At 36.4% G+C, this 23,750-nt stretch overlaps 1 long non-coding RNA gene across 2 annotated transcripts in view; it reads left to right on the top strand.

Annotated features, from left to right (window-relative positions):
- The window catches only part of LOC121497060, a 167,655-nt gene that overhangs the window by 34,664 nt on the left and 109,241 nt on the right, over positions 1-23,750 (top strand). Inside the window, exon 5 of one of the 2 annotated variants that reach the window (XR_005989396.1) lies at positions 10,274-10,304. The exons of the other annotated variant lie outside the window; for it this stretch is intronic. This is a non-coding gene — a long non-coding RNA (uncharacterized LOC121497060). Of the gene's footprint in view, positions 1-10,273; positions 10,305-23,750 lie in introns of those variants that run through there. 2 annotated transcript variants of the gene reach the window in all.

The raw sequence follows: 23,750 nt of genomic DNA, 5'->3' as shown, positions 1-23,750 counted from the left end.
TCCAGAGGTCAGAGTGGCTTTAGCCAAGTTACCCAGGGTGGCAGCCATATACCATTGATCAAATGCAGCCTGTCGGGCGGAGGAACAGAGACGTTGCCACAAAGGAAAGAAGGGATCAGATGCACAAGCACAGAGTCACAGTGCCCAGCCATCTTGCAAGAAGAGAATAGGGTTTGTCTGAATTTTTCCCCAGTAGTCTTCCCTCAGATAATGGTTGCCTTGCCTAGATGATACCATGAATGGCAGTTACTACTTCCTTGGAGCATTTGCCATCTAAATCAGTAGGTCATGAGTCATTATGGTTCCTATTAACCACTTTTATGTCTCTGAAAGACTGCCATTTTTAGTATCTAATTGTCAAGAAATGGCCCCATTAAGGAAAGTCAACGAAGGAAAAGAAAGAGATCACCTACAGGAACTTCATTGACCAGATGGCCCAGCTTGGTGTCCAAGACCAGTTCCCATCCTTTTTTTTTTTTTTTTTTTAGTTCCCATCATTATACTTGTCCTCTCTGCCTGTTCTAAGCACCAGTATCATCTACAATCTTTAGCCTTTGGTGATTTCTTGGAGAAGCAATAGTGTACCTTTTCTATTAATTTATTTTCGCTTTTCTGTATTCATATGTTTTCAATATATCTCTTTTAGCTCACTGTTGATTTGAAAAATTTAATATAAAAATTTCACTCTGAACTATCAAGCTTATCCATTCATATTTATTACGATTATTAAAGTATATGATTTTATTTGTTATACATCCCGTTTGTCTTTATTCCCTTATTTTGGATGTTTTTATTTCTCCTTCCTTACTTCTCTATTCCTTCTTCTCCCTATTACTGTTTTGATACTATATATTTTGTTTCTATTTTTGTGGTAACCTTTAAAATTTTAACATACATGATTGACTTAACAAAGACTAAAGCGATATCTCTACCTTTCTCAAAAACTTATGTTTTAATTCTACTTTCCTTATTTATTTATTTATTTATTTATTTATTTATTTATTTATGAGAGACAGAGAGAGGCAGAGACACAGGCAGAGGGAGAAGCAGGCTCCATGCAGGGAGCCCGACGTGGATCCCAGGTCTGGAATCCCAGGTCTCCCTGGAATCCCAGGTCTCCCTGGATCCCAGGTCTCCAGGATCACGCCCCGGGCCAAAGGCGGCGCCGAACCGCTGAGCCCCCTGGCTGCCCCCCATTCCATTTTTAATATTGTTCCCCTGCTTCAGTATTTTAGATCTACCTCAATTGTAACCCTCCCTTAATGTTGTTTATTTTATTTTATTTTTAAAGAATATACTTAGTACATTTACCTAATGTTTACTGATGATATGGCTCACTTTTCCTTCGCTTATTCCTTCCTTCTTGGTCCAATTTTCTTCATCTTTCAATTCTTTCCATAAAGATCTGCAAATGATAATTTTTTTCAACTTTGTTTTTCTGAAAATGTTTATCATTGCACTGTCACTCTTCAATGAAAGCTGAGCTGGATTTAGAATTTTAGGACTTTCAAGACATTATGAATGTTGCTATTGGGAACTAAATGTCATAGCTGTGCAGGTAATCTGTCTTTCACTCTTTGTTTTTGTTACTTTTAAGATTTTCTCTATGATGTACTGCAGTTTCACTACCATTTTTCTAAGTGTAGATTTACTTTTATTTATCCTGTTCTGTACTTGGAGAGCCCTTTAAATCTGAGGACTTATGTTTTTCTTGAATCCTGAGTCCTTTACTTCTGAAACTGAGTTAAAAAGATCTCTGTCTTTGTCTCTCTTTATATATATACATATATATATGTGTTTCAAGTCTATAGTCTACAATTATTAAACTCTTTTCACACTTTTTATAATTTAATTTTTCTGTGCTGAATTTTAGTGTTTATTCAAATCTATCCAAGCTGCTTATATTTTTACAAATCAAGCACTAAATAAATATTAGCTATTATTATACTTTAATAACTTCTAACATGCTAATTGTATAGTCTGTCAGGTTGTTCTAATATCTTGGATTTTTGGAGGTTTTCATTTTCTTGTGGTCACATCTGCTGACTCCCCTTAGAGTAGATTGTATCTTAGTAAAATTCATAATTTTTAAATGTTTGGCTCATTTTCAGTTGTTTGTTTTTATTTTTTTTAAAGATTTATTTATTTATTCATGAGAGACACAGAGAGAGAGGCAGAGGGAGAAGCAGGCTCCCATCAGGAGCCTGTTGCAGATTCTATCATGGAGTTCCAGGATAACGCCCTGAGCCAAAGGCAGATGCTCAACTGCTGAGCCACCCAGGCATCCCAACCAGCTGTTTGTTTTCAATGTGGGAATCTCAAGTGCTTTTGAGGGCTTCATTTCTATCAGTTCTGGTTTGAGGTAAAATTTTACATTAATTTCTCAACTGCAGAATCTAGATATGCTCATGTATAAGCCTGCAGTTTTTTTTTTTTTAACAGAACACTTTTTGTATGTTTGGTTTTTTTTTTTTTTTTTTTTTTTGCATTTGTCTCTGTGTGCGTGTGTGTGTGCGTGTGTATTGTTTCCCAGAATTAAAGATTCTGTGGGATTTGGAGCCCTTTACTCTCTATGCCTACTGGTAAATTTTTAGTTTGTAGCCAACTGTTCAATATTTGGCTTTTCCTCATGATACAAACAAACAAAACTCAACAAATTTTGAAAACGTATGGAAAAATTCCTTATTTTATTTATCCTGAGGATGGTAATGAATTGACCAGGGAGCTATCAGAAAAAGCAAAAAACAAAAATAAAAACACAAACTGACTGCTATAGGATTGATGTAAATAATAGAGACATTCTTGTATGAGATATTTAGCTAAGCCTTCTATTCATTAATGGTGAAAATAGAGTCATTTTATTTTACATATATTTTGAGCTTTGAAGCAGTGAGGATAATCTAAAATTATAGGTTTGCTGAAAGTACCTGGCATTGATATTTCTTTATAATTTTTTATTGCTCTCAATAATTAGGTAGATGTTTCTTAACCTTTCTTAGGGACAGAAAAGTACACTTAACATGCAAAGATTTCTATAAATTTTCAGAGTCCATGGACCTCTTGGGGCCTACCCAAAGACATTAGGTTAAGACTCTTTGAATCATATGGTATTTTGGCTACGGTTAAAATAAATTCATCATATTTGGGCACTCTTTTTAGAGTTTCTGAAGGGCTTCCAGTCAGGGCACCCATCTCATCCGCCCAGCTTCCCAACAATTTGATAAATATTTTAAAAAATGTGTTAAGTCTAAAAAAATTCTCTTTATTTCAAATAAAGGTCAGGTTAGAGGATATGGATAATAGGGAGCCAAGTGTTTCTCCCAACTGAACATGAGGATTAGCCTGATTTACCCACCTGGACCCTGGAAGTCTGGACAGGGCTGATGTCTTTGTTGGAGAAATACTAAGTACCAAGTACTTAGGGTAAGTACTCAGGCAGGGAAGTACTAATAAGTAGGAAGGCAGGGAAAATAAGAATAGGCTCCCTCTGAAAGAAGGAAAAGAGTGGAGCTCAGCTGTAGATCAGATATATTTTCCAAATTTACCAATGGCAGAGAAAATAAATGATAGAAGCTTGGGAAAAATTCTTCCATGGGGAGATGAGGAGATGGCAAAATATTTCCCCTGAGCAGCTCTGGTGTAGATGACAGGTGGTAGAATGTATATAAGAGGGACTAGATAGCTTAAACATTTCCTATGGAAAATGTTCCACGAGAGTGATATATGCCCCCAGTTGCCTCCCTAAAATCGATGGTGTTGATTTGTAGCTCTTCATCCCAAGAAGCAAGCATGTATGGAGGCTGATTATGAAGGGCTTATCCCTGATACCATTTTGTCTCCCTGGCAACACGCTCTACCTCTACAGCTTAGAACACAAGTTGCCCAGGCCCCTTGTCCTTATGAGGAGAAATTATGTGCAGTTTACTGAAAAACCTTGAAGTGATACTCTTCTTTAGTCCCATAAGGTTACATTTTAAAGGAGTTTACAGTAGGATTCCAGGGGCTGATAAAAATCACAAAAAGGTCAAACCTGTCTCTTTTAAACATATCACCCTTTTAGTTGAATTCTAAATAAGATGAATCCATTGCTTCCTAAAATTAGTAATTAAAACTTTATTCTTATTCATGTTCCTGAAATCTTAATTTTGTCCTTATAATTTTTGGCTGGTACTCCTTTAAACCACAAATCTGTGACCACTTGGAACTACCTCTTGCTATCCCTTGCCTTAGGTCTTTCATAACTTCAGTCCCTTTCTCCTCTTAGATTCTTTCTCATCTTTCTTGTGTAGTAACTCACCTCATTATGTTTGTAAAGGCCTGTGAAAGATGTTATGTGTATCTATTAAGAATTCTTCAACACATGTTGTAGCTGCTATGGATCTGAAGTCTTTGGCTCTAAGTTCACTGGAACTGGGATTAGTATTTCTGGGGCCCAAACAGCTCAGCTACCCCTGTAAGGATTCAGTGGTGACAAACCAGGGCCACAGAGCACAACTGTGAGTTCCTCTGTCAGGATCTCTTCCACTCATGCTCAGTAGTAAACACTGAGTTGTCAGTATTAATACTTGTTTACAAGGAAACTGAAATGATTTTCCTGGATTCCAAGCCCCCCTTTTGGTTTCATTTCTGGTGGAGCTCTAATTTTTCTCAGACTTCTAGCCTTTTCCCTAAAGCAGTATAGGAGGTTGTTGTAGGGGAACATGTTAAGTGTAAATTGAGATATATTACTCAAGAGTTTTCAGTTAAGTCTTTTTTTTTTTAAAGTTTTATTTATTTATTCACGAGAGACATAGAAAGAGAGAGGCAGAGACAGAGGCAGAGGGAGAAGCAGACTCCTTACAGGGAGCCTGATGTGGGATTCAATCCCAGAACCCTGGGATCACATCCTGAGCCGAAGACAGACGCTCAACCGGTGAGCCACTCTGGTTAAGTCTTAAATAATGTGGGGCAGCCTGGGTGGCTCAGCGGTTTAGCACCGCCTTCAGCCCAGGGTGTGATCCTAGAGACAAGGGATCGAGTCCCATGTCGGGCTCCCTGCATGGAGCCTGCTTCTCCCTCTGCCTGTGTCTCTGCCTCTCTCTCTGTGTGTCTCTCATGAATAAATAAATAAAATCTTAAAAAAAAAAGTCTTAAATAATGTTATTTTACAGATGAGGTGACTTTAGGCTTTAAAAAAGTGGAGGTCTGGATTTGAACCCAGAACTATCCAACACCAAAGTCAGTTCTTTGTGCTGCTCTATGATGCCCTCTTATTTTAATCTCTTAGATTTTTTTGAGGTTGGTTCTCTGTTTACCTTAACATCATGTCAGTCAAGACAGATTGTAGGAATTACACTACATAATACCCACACTTTTATCTGAATAAACCATATGGGAGACATTTCCTACCTAAGTTCAAGTCTGTTCAACTCATCTTACAAAGCCTTGTTTTACTGATTTTCAGAATCTGAAGAGATAGCACATTTTTTAATTTGATTTTTCTGAAAGGACAGGTTGATGTTTATTTGTTTCTATAATCCTATTTGGGCAGTTACAATGTAAAAATGTAGTTGTATATAACCACTGACTAAAACATTAGCTCATTTCACCCTACACTACTGTAATAATTTAAAAAGTATCTATTAGAAATGATTTATCATACATTCTCAATGTAAAGAGTTGAGACAATATGAGATACATAGAGTAAAATATAAAAGTCTCTATCATCATTGCATTAGGTTTTATACCTATTTCTATGTGTAACTATTGAAAGCAGTAAGGTATTTATTGTTCCAGTCCTTTCTATATATTGCTTACGTGTTTATGTACACATACACACATAGGTAGTATATTTATTTATTCATTGTTTAAGGTGAAGTTAGATTATACTAATTGTTTTAGATTTGTTTTTTTTTTTCACTTAATATGTTTTGAAGATATTTGTATGTCAGTTCAAATAGATGTGCCTCATTCTACTTACTGGCAACATAGCATCCCATTCCTTATTAATACCAAAACTTCCTAAGGTGAGTTCCATGGTCAATAAAAAAATTGGGAAATACAAGATTAAATGCAGTTAACCAGAGTTCTTTACTATAGGCTATCAGAACTCCAGTATGATAATGTGTGCTGTAAATCTTCAAGAGGGTTTATTCAGGATAGAGTATTTATCAAACTTAGTTTGCCACTTTAATTTATTTGATTTCAAAGCTTCTTCAGGGTAGATGCTGCCTGTCATGGATGATGCAAATCTAGGAGGTTAGGTTAATACTTAAGATGCCAGATTTTAGCTGACTGGACCCCACGGGTGCAGTCAACAGTATACAATTTAACAGGAGTAAAAATGTTGCACACTGGTTTCAAATACCAGCAACACAAGTATAGGATAAGGATTAATGATTTTTAGAAAAAATAAAGTCTTTACAATTGTATATGAATGCAAGTTCAATATAAGCTATCAAGTTGATTTGGCTGCATAAAAAGCTAATGAAAATTTAGCTTAACTGGACTTATGGTATTCCCATTAGCCAAGGTAATTATTTTACTATACTCTTTGTTGATCCAGCTTTGGTCCTTCAGCTTCTTTTAGGGAAAGTTCCACCTCTAGGCTCCTTAGCACCTAGAGACAATAAAATACCCTTGCCCTTAATCCTGACATCCTCAGGGAAGGAAAGAAGGGGGCAGAAAGAATAGATAGGAGCCTGCAGAAAACTTAGAAACTCAAAGCAATACTGTGTATAGACAGTTTAGAAGGTTTTTTCTCACTTCTCTCAATTCGGTGCTGCAGATATTATTTCCTTCATTTTACAGATAAAGAAATGAGCTTTGGCCAGAGCTAGGTCTTGACCTTACTTCCTTTGATGCCAAGTATAGGTTTTTTCAGTTAAACTCCTGTTATGTTTATATATATGTATTTTTAAGCATTCCTTCCTGATTACCAAATGCTTCCCAACTCCATTGTCTGAGTCTCGCCACTCTCCCAAATACTCTAGGTAACTATTGTGTTCTTTCAAGTAGAGCTAATCTGATTTCTGACTACTCACTCCCTCTACACACTTTTTTTTAATGTAAATGATGAACTGATTAATGGCAACTGGATTTGAATATACTTTTCTAATTTATTCTTCCACTCCAACCTGGTCTCAGCTCTTTAGCCCTCTGCCAGAATTTGCTGTTGTCCATTGTCCCAGATCATGCTTTCAGAAATTATCCCCATCACTTAATGAAAAGAAAAAAAATTACTCAATAATTTATTTGAAGTGGCTGAATGCTTATATTTCTGTATTCTACCTAAGAGTAGTCAATATTAAATTTTCTGTGTGGTCTTTGGTGGTATCTACTCAATCATTCGTTAAAAATTAAATACCTAGATAATGAAGAGTAAATTTGAAAATTTTCTACTGCTAGTAAAAAAAACCCTGTTTTTCCATGAGATATTACTGTTATAAAATGGTTATTAAATGGTTATTAAAACATTGGTACAATCCCAAGATAGCTTTTTAAAATCAGGTTATCCTCGATCAACTATATATATAAATATATATATAGTTATATAGTTTAGTTATATAGTTATATATTGAAATATTTTATCTATTCATTCATAAGAGACACACAGAGAGAGGCAGAGACATGGCAGAGGCAGAAGCAGGCTCCCCAAGGGGAGCCCAATCTGGGACTCGATCCCAGGACTCCGGGATCACGCCCTGAACTGAAGGCAGATGCTCAACTTCTGAGCCACCCAGACATCCCAACTGTTTATATTTTTTAAGTTAAAGTTTATAATATGTGTTCTGAACAGATACATTGGTTCTTCAGTCATACAAAATATTTTATCCAACATATCACCTGAAAGAAGTGTTAATATGCTGAGCTTTTGTGTAAACTTCATGGAACTGAAGTTTAAACCTCAGAAACATAGGAGATGTTTTGAGAAACATTTAATCATATTGAAAAAAAAAGAATGTTGGATGATAATGATGTGGATATCATTTCATGAGAACAGATTAAAAACTGTCTCCTTCCTTCTTTCACAGACTATCCATATAGCTATAGTGCTTGTGACTGGCATTGGCAATATTGATGTACTAAATCACCTTTAAAATATTTACCCCCCCAAAATAAATAAAATAGTTACCCAAATATTTAGGGTACCTTACATAAAATCTCTCAAACAATATAAGCCTGTAATTCATTATTAAATGTAATTATGCTGGGTGCTGTGGGTGGAGCAAGAAGCTTAAGATGATGTTCCAGAGTATGGGCAACTTCTAATCTAGTTGAAGAGATAAGGCCATGCCTGGCAACAAAATTGTAACTCATTATATAATTGTTAATCAAACCAAAGAATTTTTCCACCTCCTTCAAGCAAGCAAGTAACTCATGTGGTACAGACATTAAATGAGAAGGAAAAGGGACACCTGGATGGTTCAGTGGTTAAGCACCTGCCTTCGACCCAGGTCATGATCCTGGGGTCCCGGGATTGAGTCCCACATCGGGCTCCTTGCAGGGAGCCTACTTCTCCCTCTGCCTGTGTCTCTGCCTCTCTCTGTGTGTTTCTCATGAATAAATAAAATCGTTAAAAAAATGAGAAGGAAAGGTAAGTTTGTGTAGGAGATGAATTGTGAGCAGGGCTTTGAAGGATGGGGGGATGGCAACAGGAAGAGAAGATTCTGGAAGTCCTAACAAGGAAATGAGAATGGCCAGAAGAAGGGAAGAAAAGAAAGAGTCACTAAATATTTGTAATATTCTGTAATCTCTCTGTTTATTGACTCATTTAATCCTCACAGCAGCCTATGAGGGAAATGTTTAGCCTGTTTTTTAGAAGAGGATATTGGGATGCAGATTCTGATTCCACATCTGTGCTTTTCCCACTGCACATTGCCTCTGTAAAGCCTGTAAAAGTGAGCTAGCACTCTTGCATGAACCATATCCTTATCTGAAAAATAAGATAAAAGTACAAGGAATTCAAATCCATTTTCAAAATAATATAGCTGCTTTGGGTCACTATCAGTTCATCCTGTTTGCTAAGTAGCACACCTTTCTCATCTATATAAATCTTTTTCATATTTAATAAATGTCATTGAGTTTGGCTCTTTGTTAACTTGACTTATGAGATTTTTGTTTCCTCATGACAATTATTTCCAAACTTATGAATGAATAATCTGGTCAGTGTGGACCTGTGCCTAAGTAATTACAAAAATGTGGTTTTTGGCCTCTGCTGGAAACCCTTACCTTCCTAGGACTTGGCACCTTTCCTCTTCCTGAAAAGAGAGAGAGATTTTACCATTGCTCAATCGGCACTGGCATTAATAGAAGTGCAGAATAACTTTAAGTAATTAGTTCGGACCATAAATTTTTGGTTAGCTCACATATGTAACTCTTAATTAGCTATATTATTTAGAGAAGGATGCCACAGAAATTTACAGGATATAGGCAGACTTCATTAAGAGACTAGATCCCTCATGTCCCTTCTTTACTCTCTTAATCTTAATCACCTTTGTTTTGTTTTAAGCTTACTTAATGACTCCTGTGGGAACCTAAGGCTTCTAAAGGGACTTCAGGTTATATTCTGCTCTAAATTTCTTTAAATGATCTTTCTTTGAGACCTTCAAAACTTCATCTTCATTGTTATCAGGAGCAGCATTATTTGCCTATCTTCAAAGTTCATAAATTTTTAGCTACATTAAAAAAATCTCCATAATGTTGTGGCATAAAAATCTTCGTTGTCAAAGAATTATTTGAAGTGATATATTTAAAGAACAATAAAATAATTAATTTCATTGCAATTTTTTTTCTGTTGACAATTTATTACTTTGAAAAATTTTGGACAAAATAGAGAAAGTAAAAAAGACCCTGTAATTTAGTGAATAGTCTTTCATAATTTTTCATGCAAATAAAAAATATACACATTAATAGGATCATATTTTCTTTAATTTGCATGTACCTCTCAAAAAGCCATTATGGACATGTCTCTGAAATAATACATAATGATTTATTTTATGCATTTGAATGCTGCATAATATTTCATTGTATGTGTCATGACTTAATCCTATTGACAGAAAAGTTGGTTGTTTCAAAGTTTTCACTTTTTAGAAAAAGGATGTCATAAATATTATTTTATGTACATATATTTTATCTATTTCTTTATACTTATTCTTCAGATAAAATACTAGGAATTGAATTTATGGATTACGAGTTATGCAAATTAACATTTTGATAGTACTAATATACTCACTAGGAATTTTATGCCAATTTATATTCTTTTTTTTTTTTAATTTTTATTTATTTATGATAGTCACAGAGAGAGAGAGAGAGAGGCAGAGACATAGGCAGAGGGAGAAGCAGGCTCCATGCACCGGGAGCCTGATGTGGGATTCGATCCCGGGTCTCCAGGATCGCGCCCTGGGCCAAAGGCAAGCGCCAAACCACTGCGCCACCCAGGGATCCCCCAATTTATATTCTAACAAACGTTATGAGATTGTATCTACTTTCAAACACTCTTTAGCATTTGACATTAAGTTTTGACATTAAAAAAAAAAAGTTTTGACATTAAATTTTATCAAAATCATTGGCAAAAATTGATATTTTGATTTTGTTTTCATTTATATTTGATCATTACTGATATTAGGCATATTTTCTTTCAATTAATGTCCATTTATATTTCTCCAATAAATTGTATATCTAAAAATCCCCCCACTGCTTTAATAGAGGTGTTTATCTTTTTCTTATTTATTTCTAAGATCTCTTTACATATTCTGGCTCTTAATTATTGCCATATGTGTTGCAAATATTTTCTCTATATTGTCATTCGCCAGCTTTGTTATTAAAATGTAGCAATTTTTACATTTAATTTTTAATGTACCTAGAATTTATTCTGATGCTATAAAAGAATCTAACCTATTTCTTTCTAAATGGTTCAATTTCCCAGCATCATTTATTGAATACTTCATTATAATGGATTGATTGAAGTAATGGCTCCAATTGGGTTATTCCTCCCTGTAGCTAAGCCTTTTGGTAATGCCCTGCCTTCCTGACTCTGAGCTTAAACATATGACTTACTTTGGCTAATGAAATAGTAGTAAACATAATAAAAGCAGAGACTTGAAAAATGCCTGTGTATTGAGACCTACCTGTTTGCTATTCTTGGAACTCTGATATATATAAAGCAGCCTACTTTAGCTTGCTGGGTGATTAGAGACATGTGACTTTGTCTCCCCTGTAACCATCAGTGAATCATAAGACATATGAATGAGAACATTCAAAACCAGTCATCTCCCACTGGCCTGTAAACTAACCACAGACCCAAGAGCAAGCTCAGCCAAGATCAACCAAGCTTGGCCTAGAGCTAAAGAACCACTCAGCTTACTCCAGCACAAACTGCCAAAGCACCAAATTGTGAATTAAGTAAATGGTTCTTATTTTAATCTATTGCATTTTTGGGTAGTGTGTTTCTCAGTAAAAGGTAACTGGTACAACCATCTTTCTCATACTGATTTGAATATCACATTTTTTGTGCATTAAATTCCTATTTACATATATGTTAACTTCTGAGCTCCTATTCTGTTTCTTTGATCTATTTGCTTCTTTCTCTGGTAACTTCACACTTTAAAAATTATTGTAGCTTTATGGCATGTTTTACTATTTGGTAGGTTCATTTCTCCCCACCCCTGTGATTACTTTTTTATTTAGAGAAAACTTACCAAATTCTCCAAAAAAAAAGTCTTGTTAGGATTTTATTTTTAATTGCATTAATTGTTTGGAATAGTTTGAATTTCAGTGCAGAAGTTTGTGAAGTCTCTTATCTACTTTTATGTTCTTTAGAAACATTTAACATTTTCCCTAGTAAAGCCCCCCCCCCCCCCCCCCCCCCCCGCACAAATTCATGTTACATTTATTACCTATAGTATCAGTCAGGGTTCAACCAGAGTAGTAGAACCAGTAGGGGACACATATTAAAAGATTTGTTGCAAAAAAATTGGTTTATACAAGTGTGAAGCCTAGCTAGTCCAGTCCAAATTTGTCAAGCCATCAAGAAGGGCAAGCTAAAATGGCTGTCTACAGTTGGAGTGCCTTCTGGGAAGACTCAGTTCTCCTTTTAAGACCTTAAATGGATCGAATGAGGCCCATACAGGTTATCTAAAATAATTCCTTTATTTAAAAGTCAATTGAATATAGACTTTTAGACATGCTTACAAATGCCTCCAAAATAACACCTAGATTAGTGTTTAATTCAATATGAGAGATATTAATTTAGTCAAGTTGACACATAAAAAATACCATAATATTTATATTTTGTTTTCTCAATTTAGGTTTTTCATTATATTTTCTGGTCATTTTCAACAGGTGATCTAAAACAAGTGATTTAGGGAATCCCTGGGTGGCTCAGTGGTTTGGAGCCTACCTTTGGCCCAGGGCCTGATCCTGGAGTCCCAGGATCGAGTCCCAGGATTGAGTCCCAGGATCGAGTCCACCTCAGGCTCCCTGCATGGAGACTGCTTCTCCCTCTGCCTCTCTGTCTGTGTCTCTCATGAATAAATGAATAAAATCTTAAAAAGAAAACAGTGATTTAAAAAATATTTTTCTTATACCTTGTACCTATATGATTTTGTGTTTAGTAGTTTTTTTGTTTTCAAACAAAAATAATAATATTTTCACTTGGCAATATTTTTATTTTTACAATATTTTCTCACTTTATTTGAGAAAAATCCTGGATGGCTCAGTGGTTTTGCGCCGCCTTCAGCCCAGGGTGTGATCCTGGAGACCCAGGGATCAAGTCCCACGTTGGGCTCCCTGCATGGAGCCTGCTTCTCCCTCTGCCTGTGTCTTTGCCTCTCTCTCTCTCTCTTGCTCTGTATCTCTCATGAATAAATAAATAAAATATTTAAAAAAATCTTGAAGGATAAAATAATAAGACTTCTGTTTCTATGGACCTTGAAGGTATTATACTAAATAGAATAATCAGGCAGAGAAAGACAAATAACTGTATGATCTCACTTATATGTGGAATCTAAAAAACAAACAAAGCCAAACTCAGAAAAAAGAGATCAGATTTGTTGTTATCAGAAGTGGGGACTGAGGGCTGGGGGAACTGGATGAAGGTAGTCAAAGGTACAAACTTCTGGTTATATGTTCTGGTGATACAATGTATAACATGATGACATAGTTAGCAAGGCTATATCATATAATTGAAAACAGAAACAAAGGTTCTCAGAACAAAGAAAAAAACATTTTTTCTTTTTCTTTTTTCTTTTTTTTGGTATCTATATGAGATGATGGATGTTAACGAAACTTCTTGCAAGAATCATTTCACAATATGTATAAATTATTATGCTGTTTACCTTACACTTATGCTGTGTGTCAATTATAAACAGTTCCTGACTTACTAGGGTTTGTGAGGAATCCTGTAGTTTGCATTTGAATGGCTTCAGTATATGTCCACTTTTCAGTTTGACCTAAGGAAGCACTACTAGGTTTTGAGTGTTGCCTAGATGTTTGAGAAGCCTAAAGTCAGTAAGATAAAACCTAACATCAAAAAATTGGAAGCCAAGTAACTTGTGCAGAAGGAATACACAGAAAACTTGGGGTGGTTTGGTTAGAGTATAATTAGGGGAGGTTGTGCATAAGGTAGATTTTTCTGGTTTTCAGAAATTGAATTGTAATTTTTTTGATGTGCTATTTCAAATTTTAGTAGCAAATGTGTATGTAGAGGATCTTATTAAAATTGAGACTTATTTGGAAAAAAAAAACCTATGATTTTTTTTACTTTACCATGGTGCAAAAGCATATGCAGTTAGTAGAAACTGTACTTCAAATTTAGAATTTTAATCTTTTCCCTGGGCTAACAGTACATAGTACAATATCATGATGCTGGATAGTGGCAATGAACTGCAGCTCTCAGTCAGCCAGGGGTCATGAGAGTAAATGCCTGATACACTTACAACCATTCTGTACCTATACAACCACTCAGTTTTTAACTTTTGGTGCAGAATTCAATATATTACATGAGATATTCAACACTTTATTATAAAATAGGCATTGTGTCAGATGGTTTTGCCTGTTGGCTAATGTAAATGTTCTGAGGTAGGCTAGGTTAAGCTAGGATGTTCAGTAGGTTAGGTGTACTAAATACATTTTGATTTAAAATTGTTTTCAATTTATGAGGCGTTTATTGGAATGTGACCCCATCATAAGTCAGGAAAGGTCTGTATATATCAATAATACTGAGAGAAAAGAAGAAAAATGACTAGTGACTGCTGTTCCTAATAGAATGACCCAAGGGACAGTACTATTAAGTATATTTGAATCCTAGAGGTTAATAAAAAGCTCTGACTATAGAATAATGAAAAAAAAAAAGACTTCTGCTTCTAGGAGTTTCAGACTAGGTCATTTAGATCAGTCCTATTTTTGGGAGTCAAGTAACAAAATTTGTGTAAAATGTAAAAAACATCTTAAGAGCTTCAACCAGCTAAGAAGATGGTAAGGAATTAGAAGAAAAAAATCCAGAATTTGAGCCAAGTGTTCCTGTCCACTTTTGCCCTGAGTGTTTCTTGATCAGGAAGAGACAGCTGTGTTTTCAGGAGCCCCACAAGGCTAAGGTTGTAATCTGAGGCCTGCCAAGAGTAGATGCCTGGTAATTTATTCTTCAGTTGGGGCCGGCTTCTTAAACCTTGGTCACTTGGAATAAAAAGAATCAGAATCTAGTCCTTCTATAGATTTCAACCCAGATTTCAGCATTCTTAGTGGCCAACAAAATTCCAAGCCCTTGCTTGGGTTGAGGTGACCTAGATTGCCAGTGCCCCAGGTACTAGGTACAAGCAATTCTTTGAAAATTCTCTTTAGGGGAAGAGTATATCATTTTAGTCTCAAATTATTTGTACAGATACTTTTTCAAGTAAAATTTCAAGTTTTTCAAGTAAAACACCCACTAAGACTATGAGCAAGAGCCAATGGTAATAACCAACACAGAAACAAATTTATAAAGCCTCCAGATAATGAACTTATTAGGGACAGAGAGATAGAGAAACTTTGTGGTTTTTTTCATGCTTTGGAAGAAAATTATTTTGGTGTATCCCTATTAATTATAACATATTTCCAGGTTTCCTATAAATGACACTCAAAGATATACCACTTTCCTCCCCTTATTTTATTGAGATTTAAAAAAATCAGTAATGCATATTAGATCATAAAATCATTTATGATTTTCATTTATGATTAAATCATAAAATCATTTATCATTTTATGATTTAATAAAATCTTTTATAGTATATATGTTTGATTGTGACTTTTGTCTTAAAATTTGTGGATTTCCTAACAGTAAACCATTATAGCACTTCTAAAATAAAACCTAATTGGTGTTAATGTGCTCTAAAATATATACTTGTGATTTTATTTATTAATATTCTTATATTTATAAGTCATACTGGTATGTGCCTTTAAAAGTTTTTTTAGCTGTCAGATTTGGGTAGAGATCATAAAATACATTGAAAAGCTTTTCAAAATGCTTTTATGGTGTGTATTTGTGTTTTAGAAGGTCATAATTATTAAGGATTATCTATTTTATTGTCTATTTAATTTTAGATTCTGCTCTTTTTGATTTATAACTGTAGGTGATTTTGAATATCTTTGCAATAGTATTTATTTTGTTGTGAACTGATTACATCCTTAATATTTTTGGTTAGTCTACTGGTCATACTCATAGATTTTTAAGAATATTCCATATATTAAGGATATTAACTCCTTCCTATTATAAGTGTTACAAATATTTCCCCAGTTTTAAAATTTTATTTTGATTCATTTATTGAATTTTTCTATAGAAATTTATAGTTTTGAATAAATTTTATCAATTAATTTTATCTCTTTTGTATTTTATGTTTTACTTAGGAAAAATTTTCTCATTCTAAGGTTAGTTTTCATGTTTCAAGTTTTTATATAAATTCTAGTTAGTTAACATACAGTGTCATGTTGGTTTCCGGAGTAGAATTTAGTGATTCATCACTTGCATATCACATCCAGCACTCATCACATCGAGTGACCTCCTCAATACCCATAACCCATTTAACCCATTCCCCCCACTCACTTCCCCTCCAGCAACCCTCGGTTTGTTTTCTAATAGTTAAGACTCAGTTTTATGTTTTCCTCTCTCTTTTTCCTCCCTATATTGTTTCATTTTTTAAATTCCAAATGAGTGAATCCAAATGAGTGAAATCATATAGTATTTGTCTTTCTCTGACTTCACTAAGCATAATATATGTACTCTATCTCCATCCATGTTGTTGCAAATGGCATTATATATATATATATATATATAAAATGGTCATTATATATAATGTAATATTACTCATCCATCAAAAAGAATGAAATCTTTCCATTTGCAACAACAGGGGGATATATATAAAATCTCCACACACCATAACTTCATCCATTCATGAGTTGATGGACATTTGGGCTTTTTCCATAGTTTGGCTATTGTTGATAATGCTGCTATATACATTGGGGTGCAAGTGCCCTTTGAATCAATATTTTGTGTCCTTTGGGTAAATACCTACTAGTAGTGCAATTGCTGGGTCAGGATAGTTCTATTTTTTACATTTTAAGGAGCCTTGATACTGTTTTTCACAGTGGCGGTACCAGTTTGCATTCCCACTAACAGTGTAAGAGGGTTCCCCTTTCTCCACATCCTCAACAACATCTGTTATTTCCTGAGTTGCTATTGTTAGCCATTCTGACAGATGTGAGGTGATAGTTCATTGTAGTTTTGATTTGTATTTCCCTGATGATAAGTGATGTTGAACATCTTTTTATGTGTCTGTTAGTTACCTGTATGTCTCCTTTGGAAAAATGTCTATTTATGTCTTCTGCCTATTTCTTGAACTGGATTATTTGTCTTTTGGGTGTTGAGTTTGATAAGTTCTTTATAGATTTTGGATACCAGTCCTTTATCAGATTTGTCATTTGTGAATATCTTCTCACATTCATAGGTTCCCTTTTAGCTTTATTGATTGCTTCCTTTGCTATGCAGAAGATTTTTATCTTGATGAATTCCCAATAGTTCATTTTTGCTTTTGTTTCCCTTGTCTTGGTGACGTGTCTAGCAAGAAATTGCTGTGGTTGAGGACAAAGGTTGTTGCCTGTGTTCTCCTCTAGGATTTTTCTGGTTTTCTGTCTCACATTTAGGTCTTTTATCCATTTTGAATTCATTTTTGTGTATGGTGTAAGAAAATGGTCCAGTTTCTTTCTTTTGCATGTGGCTGTCCAGTTTTTCCTATGCTATTTATTGAAGAGACTGTCTTTTTTCCCATTGGATAGTCTTTCCTGCTTTGTCAAGGATCAGTTGACCATAGAGTTGAGGGTCCGTTTCTGGGTTCTCTATTCTGTTTCATTGATCTCTGTGTCTATTGTTGTTTCAGTACCATACTGTCTTGATAATCACAGCTTGAAGTCCAGAATTGTGATGCCTCCAGCTTTGGTTTTCTTTTTCAACATTACTTTGGCTATTTGGTGCCTTTTCTGGTTCCATACAAATTTTAGGATTTTTTTTGTTTCAGCTCTGTGAAAAATGCTGATGGTATTTTGGTGGGGATTGCATTGAATGTATAGATTGCTTTGGGTAGCATAGACATTTTAACAATATTTGTTTTTCCAATCCTTGAGCATGTAATGTTTTTCAATTTCTTTGTGTTATCTTCAATTTCTTTCCTAAGTGTTCTATAGTTTTCAGAGTACAGATTACTTTTTTTAAAAATAAATTTATTTTTTATTGGTGTCCAATTTGTCAACATACAGAATAACATCCAGTGCTCTTCCCGTCAAGTGCCCACCTCAGTGCCCGCCTCCCAGTCACCCCCCCACCCCCTCGCGCACCTCCCCTTCCACCGCCCCTAGTTCGTTTCCCAGAGTTCGGAGTCTTTCATGTTCTGTCTCCCTTTCTGATATTTCCCACTTATTTTTTTCTCCTTTCTCCTTTATTCCCTTTCACTATTTTTTATATTCCCCAAATGAATGAGACCACATAATGTTTGTCCTTCTCCGACTGACTTATTTCACTCAGCATAATACCCTCCAGTTCCATCCATGTCGAAGCAAATGTGGGTATTTGTCGTTTCTAATGGCTGAGTAATATTCCATTGTATACATAAACCACATCTTCTTTATCCATTCATCTTTCCATGGACACTGAGGCTCCTTCCACAGTTTGGCTATTGTGGACATTGCTGCTAAAAACATCCGGGTGTAGGTGTCCCGGTGTTTCATTGCATCTGTATCTTTGGGGTAAATCCCCAGCAGTGCAATTGCTGGGTCGTAGGGCAGGTCTATTTTTAGATTTGTGTGGAATCAGAAAAGACCACGAATAGCCAGGGGAATTTTAATTTTTTTTTTTAAATTTATGATAGTCAGAGAGAGAGAGAGAGAGAGAGGCAGAGACACAGGCAGAGGGAGAAGCAGGCTCCATGCAGGGAGCCCGATGTGGGACTCGATCCCGGGTCTCCAGGATCGCGCCCTGGGCCAAAGGCAGGCACCAAACCACTGCACCACCCAGGGATCCCAGCCAGGGGAATTTTAAAAAAGAAAACCATAGGTGGGGGCATCACAATGCCAGATTTCCGGTTGTACCACAAAGCTGTGGTCATCAAGACAGTGTGGTACTGGCACAAAAACAGACACATAGATCAATGGAACAGAATAGAGAATCCAGAAGTAGACCCTCAACTTTATGGTCAACTAATATTCAACAAAGGAGGAAAGACTATCCACTGGAAGAAAAACAGTCCCTTCAGTAAATGGTTCTGGGAAAATTGGACATCCACATGCAGAAGAATGAAACTAGACCACTCTCTTGCACCATACACAAAGATAAACTCAAAATGGATGAAAGATCTAAATGTGAGACAAGATTCCATCAAAATCCTAGAGAAGAACACAGGCAACACCCTTTTTGAACTCTGCCACAGTAACTTCTTGCAAGATACATCCAGGAAGGCAAAAGAAACAAAAGCAAAAAAGAACTATTGGGACTTCATCAAGATAAGAAGCTTTTGCACAGCAAAGGATACAGTCAACAAAACTAAAAGACAACCTACAGAATGGGAGAAGACATTTGCAAATGATGTATCAGATAAAGGGCTAGTTTCCAAGATCTATAAAGAACTTATCAAACTCAACAGCCAAGAAACAAACAATCCAATCATGAAATGGGCAAAAGACATGGAGAGAAATTTCACAGAGGAAGACATAGACATGGCCAACAAGCACATGAGAAAATGCTCTGCATCACTTGCCATCAGGGAAATACAAATCAAAACCACAATGAGATACCACCTCACACCAGTGAGAATGGGGAAAATTAACAAGACAGGAAACCACAAATGATGGAGAGGATGTGGAGAAAGGGGAACCCTCTTGCACTGTTGGTGGGAATGTGAACTGGTGCAGCCACTCTGGAAAACTGTGTGGAGGTTCCTCAAAGAGTACAGATTCCTTTACAGATCCTTTTGGTTAGGTTTATTCCTAGGTATCTTATGGTTTTTCGTGCAATTGTAAATGGGATTGATTCCTTGATTTCTCTTTCTGCTGCTTCATTATTGGTGTGTAGAAATGCAACAGATTTCTGTACCTTGATTTTGTATCCTGTGACCTTACTATATTCATGTATCCATTCTAGTAATTTTTTGGTGGAGTCTTTCAGGTTTTCTACATAGAGTATCATGTGTTCTGTAAACAGGGAAACTTTGACTTCTCCCTTGCCTTTCTGGATGCCTTTTACTTCTTTTTGTTGTCTGATTGCTGAGGCTAAGATGTCCAATACTACATTGAACAACATTGGTGAGAATGGATGTCCCTATCATGTTCCTGACCTTAAGGGAAAAGCTCTGTTTTTCCCCATTGAGGATATTATTCATTGTGGGTCTTTGATGTTATTAAGGTATGTTCCCCGTATCCCTACTTTGTTGAAGGTTTTTTATCAAGAATAGATGCTGTGCCTTGGCAGATGCTTTCTCTGTGTCTATTAAGATTTCTGTAACCCAAGTCTTTTGATTGGAATATTTGGTCCATTTGCATTCAGAGTGATTACTGATAGATAAGGATTTAGTGCCATTGTATTACCTGTAAAGTCATTGTTTCTGGAGATTTTCTCTGTTCCTTTCTAGTCTTTGTCACTTTTGGTCTTTCCCACTCAAAGTGTCCCCTTTAATATTTCTTACAGAGTTGGTTTAGTGTTCACAAACTCCTTTAGTTTTGCTTGTCTGGGAAACTCTTTATCTCTCCTCTTCTGATGACAGCCTTGCTGGATAAAGTATTATTGGCTGCATATTTTTCCCATTCAGCATGTTGAAAATACAGGACACTCTTCTGATCTGCTAAATTGCTGTGGAGAGGTCTGTTGTTAATCTTACTAGTCTTCTTTTGTAAGTTAGGGATTTCTTTTCTCTTGCTGCTTTCAGGATTTTTTCCTTACCTCTATATTTTGCAAATTTTATTATGATATGTTTTGGTGTTGGCCTACTTTTGTTTTTGATGGGAGTTCTCTGTGTCTCCTGGATTTGGATGTTTTTTTCCTTCCCCAGATTAGGGAAATTTTCAGATATGATGTGCTCTAATAAACCTTCTGCCACATTTTGCCTTGCTGCTGCTTCTGGGATTCCTATGGTATGAATGTCATTATGCATTATGCAGTTGCTGAGTTCCCTAAGTCTACATTTGTTGTCCAGTAATTTTCTTTCCCTCTTCTTTTCAGATTCATTATTTTCCATAATTTTATCTTCTATATACCTTATTCATTTCTCTGCTTCTTCTATCCTTGTGATCCTTATATTCAGTCAGTTTCACATCTTGGTTATAGCATTTTTTTTTATTTTGGTCTGACTATTTTTAGGTCTTTTGTCTCTGTTGTAAGGACTCCTTTCTATGCTTTTCTCAAGCCCAGCTAGTTTCCTTATGATGTTGTTTTAAATTCTGGATCAGGCATATTACTTATATCTGTTTTAATTAGATTCCTGGATGTGACCTTTTCTTGTTCTTTCTTTTGGGATGAATTCCTTTGTCTTAGCATTTGTCTAGGTCTCTGTCTTCTCTGTGTTAGGAAAGCCTGTATGTTTCCTGCTCCTGAGAGTATTTTGTTTTGTTTTGTTTTTTGTTTGTTTGTTTTTTTAAAGATTTTATTTATTTATTCATGAGAGACACACAGAGAGAGGCAGAGACATAGGCAGAGGGAGAAGCAGGCTACCTGCAGGGAACCCAATGCAGGACTCGATCCCAGGACCCTGGGATCATGACCTGAGCCAAAGGCAGATGCTCAACCACTGAGCCATCCAGGTGCCCCCAAGAGTAATGGTTTCATTAGGAAGAGGTCATATACTGTCCAGAGCCTACTGCTTCAGGAAGTGTTTCTGGTGTATGCTGTGTACACTCTACTGTTGTGTTTTGGCTGCTCTTTCTCCCAGGTTAGTCCTTTGCAGAGTTTCTTCTTGCCTGCAGTGGGGAGTGTTTGTACCTTTTCCAGTGTGTGGTGAATTTTAAATAGGTGTGCTCTGGTCAGCTTGTTAAAATAGATCTGATCCTATCTCCACTGGAGCTGAAGTTTTGCAGCACTCCATGCTCATTAGACTTAGTGTAAGTGAGGGAGTTTGTGCTGGTCTTCTGGGAGAGGAGCTGCTGCTGCTCTGACTCAGACGTACTTGCCCAGTACAGAAGCACCTGCATGCAGGGCACAGGGGGGCAGGGTTTCGTGTAAGTGGCTCTAGCCTCCTGTGTGGGGTGCCATACTGCTTTCTGAAGTCTGACCATGCTAATGGGCTAGGGTAAAAATAGCATCAGCCAGCTCTCTCCCCAAGGGGGGAGTTCACACTTGCTGGAAGTGTGAACCCAGGAAGCCCTCACAGAAGAGTGAACAATCTCTCCTCATGTGTCCCAAGGAGTTTCTCAGAGCCTTGCCGTCACCTTATCTGTGCCTGGGCCATCTGCCCAACCAGTAGTAGCACAGTGCACCTGTGTTTTATCTCAGGCATGTGGCTCGGTTTCAAAACTCCAAATTTTAGGGACATGGCATGGCTCAGACCAGGCTGACCCTCTGGAGGAGAGTCTCCCTGTGCTAGAGCTGGTTCTGGTTTGTCTCAGAAGGGTAGTTACACAAACATGTGCCACTGCTAGAGTTTAGAGTAAAGCGCAGCAAAAAGCTAGTGTCCAGTTTAGCTGCCCTCAGCAGGTATTTCTGCCCCTATGCTAAGGCACTGGGCAGTGCAATGGTGCCCATTGGCTCTCCAATTGCACTCCAAGAAGGGGAACTGTTTTTCCCAGTGTGACCCAGGGATCCTCAGAGCATACTACCCACTCCCAGGCCTCTGTCTCTTCCACAGGGGCACTGTTATGCCTAGCAGGCTCCACACCAGACTTCTAACACTTCAGTCTTTGAGCCCCGCTTATTGTAAAAACTCATGTTAATCAGCCCTTCTCATTTTCCCAGTCAATGGTTTTGGGTGGTGGTTTTCTTGTGCAATTCCTTGTGTGCTGCTCTCTCTCTCTCCTCTTTCCATGACAAGGGCTTTTTCTTCTCTGAGCGCCTGTGATTCCTTTCTCCCTCAAATCATGTCTCTGTACCTCCTGTCTTCCACCATATGACCATATTTCTACTTCTAGTTTCTAGTTGTGCAGTTTGTTCTCTCAGTCCTCAGATTGATTTTTTGGGTGTTCAGAATAATTTGACATTTATTCAGTTGTGTTCAAGGGACAAGGCAAGCATAGAATCCCCATACTACTCTGCCATCTTAAATCTCTCCTTACCCTAAGATTATTTTTTAAATTCCCATATATTTCCTCCTTTGTCATTTCATTTTTTGATGTTTAAATCAATGATCTGTTTAGAATTTATTTTAAAGTAAAAGGTGAGGAAATAATCTGATTATTTCCCTGAGATTCCTGTAATAAATTATGAAACATGATTTAATGAATCTTTTATCTCAACTTATTTGAAATGCTGCTTTTTATTTCCATTTTTATTTTGGTCTACATCTTGACTTTCTGGTCTATTCTATTTGATCTATTTTGTCATTGCAAGTATCAAATACTTTTAATTTATCTAGATTTATAATACATTTGAATACATTTTCTACTGGTTAATAATCCAGACTTTATTATGTTTACTTCTACCTCATTTCATTATGATTTCATACTATTTCTCTTTCATAATTACTGTGATTATTTTTGTGGTTTAATACCGTGTGTGTGTGTGTGTGTGTGTGTGTGTGTATATATGTTAAAAAAAAGGATTTTATTTATTCATGAGAGACACAGACTGAGAGAGGCAGAGATCCAGGCAGAGGGAGAAGCAGGCTTCATGCAGGGAGCCCGATGAGGTACTTGATCCCAGTACTCCAGGGTCATGCCCTGGGCTGAAGGCAGGAGCCAAACCACTGAGCTACCCAGGGATCCCCATATTTTTAAAATGTTTTATTTATTTATTCATGAGAGACACAGAAAAAGAGGCAGAGACATAGGCAGAGGGAGAAACAGGCTCCCTATAGGGAGCTGATGTGGGACTCATCATGATGAGTATTCATCATACATCATGATCCAGTATTCTAGGATCATGACCTGAACCAAAGGCAGATGTTTAGCTGAGCAACCCAGGTGCCCCCCTAGTACATTTTTATAAATGTTACATAAGTAGTTGAAAGAATTATGCTTGCTGATGAAAATTTTCATATATAGCTTTGAGGTCAAGAATGATAACTGGATTGTTTCTGTCTTCTGTATTCTCATTTATATGTTTGCTTTTTTTT

This window comes from Vulpes lagopus, chromosome 8 (genome assembly GCF_018345385.1).
Source record: "Vulpes lagopus strain Blue_001 chromosome 8, ASM1834538v1, whole genome shotgun sequence".
Lineage (NCBI taxonomy): Eukaryota > Metazoa > Chordata > Mammalia > Carnivora > Canidae > Vulpes > Vulpes lagopus.
This window is presented reverse-complemented; position numbering and strand designations above follow the sequence as displayed.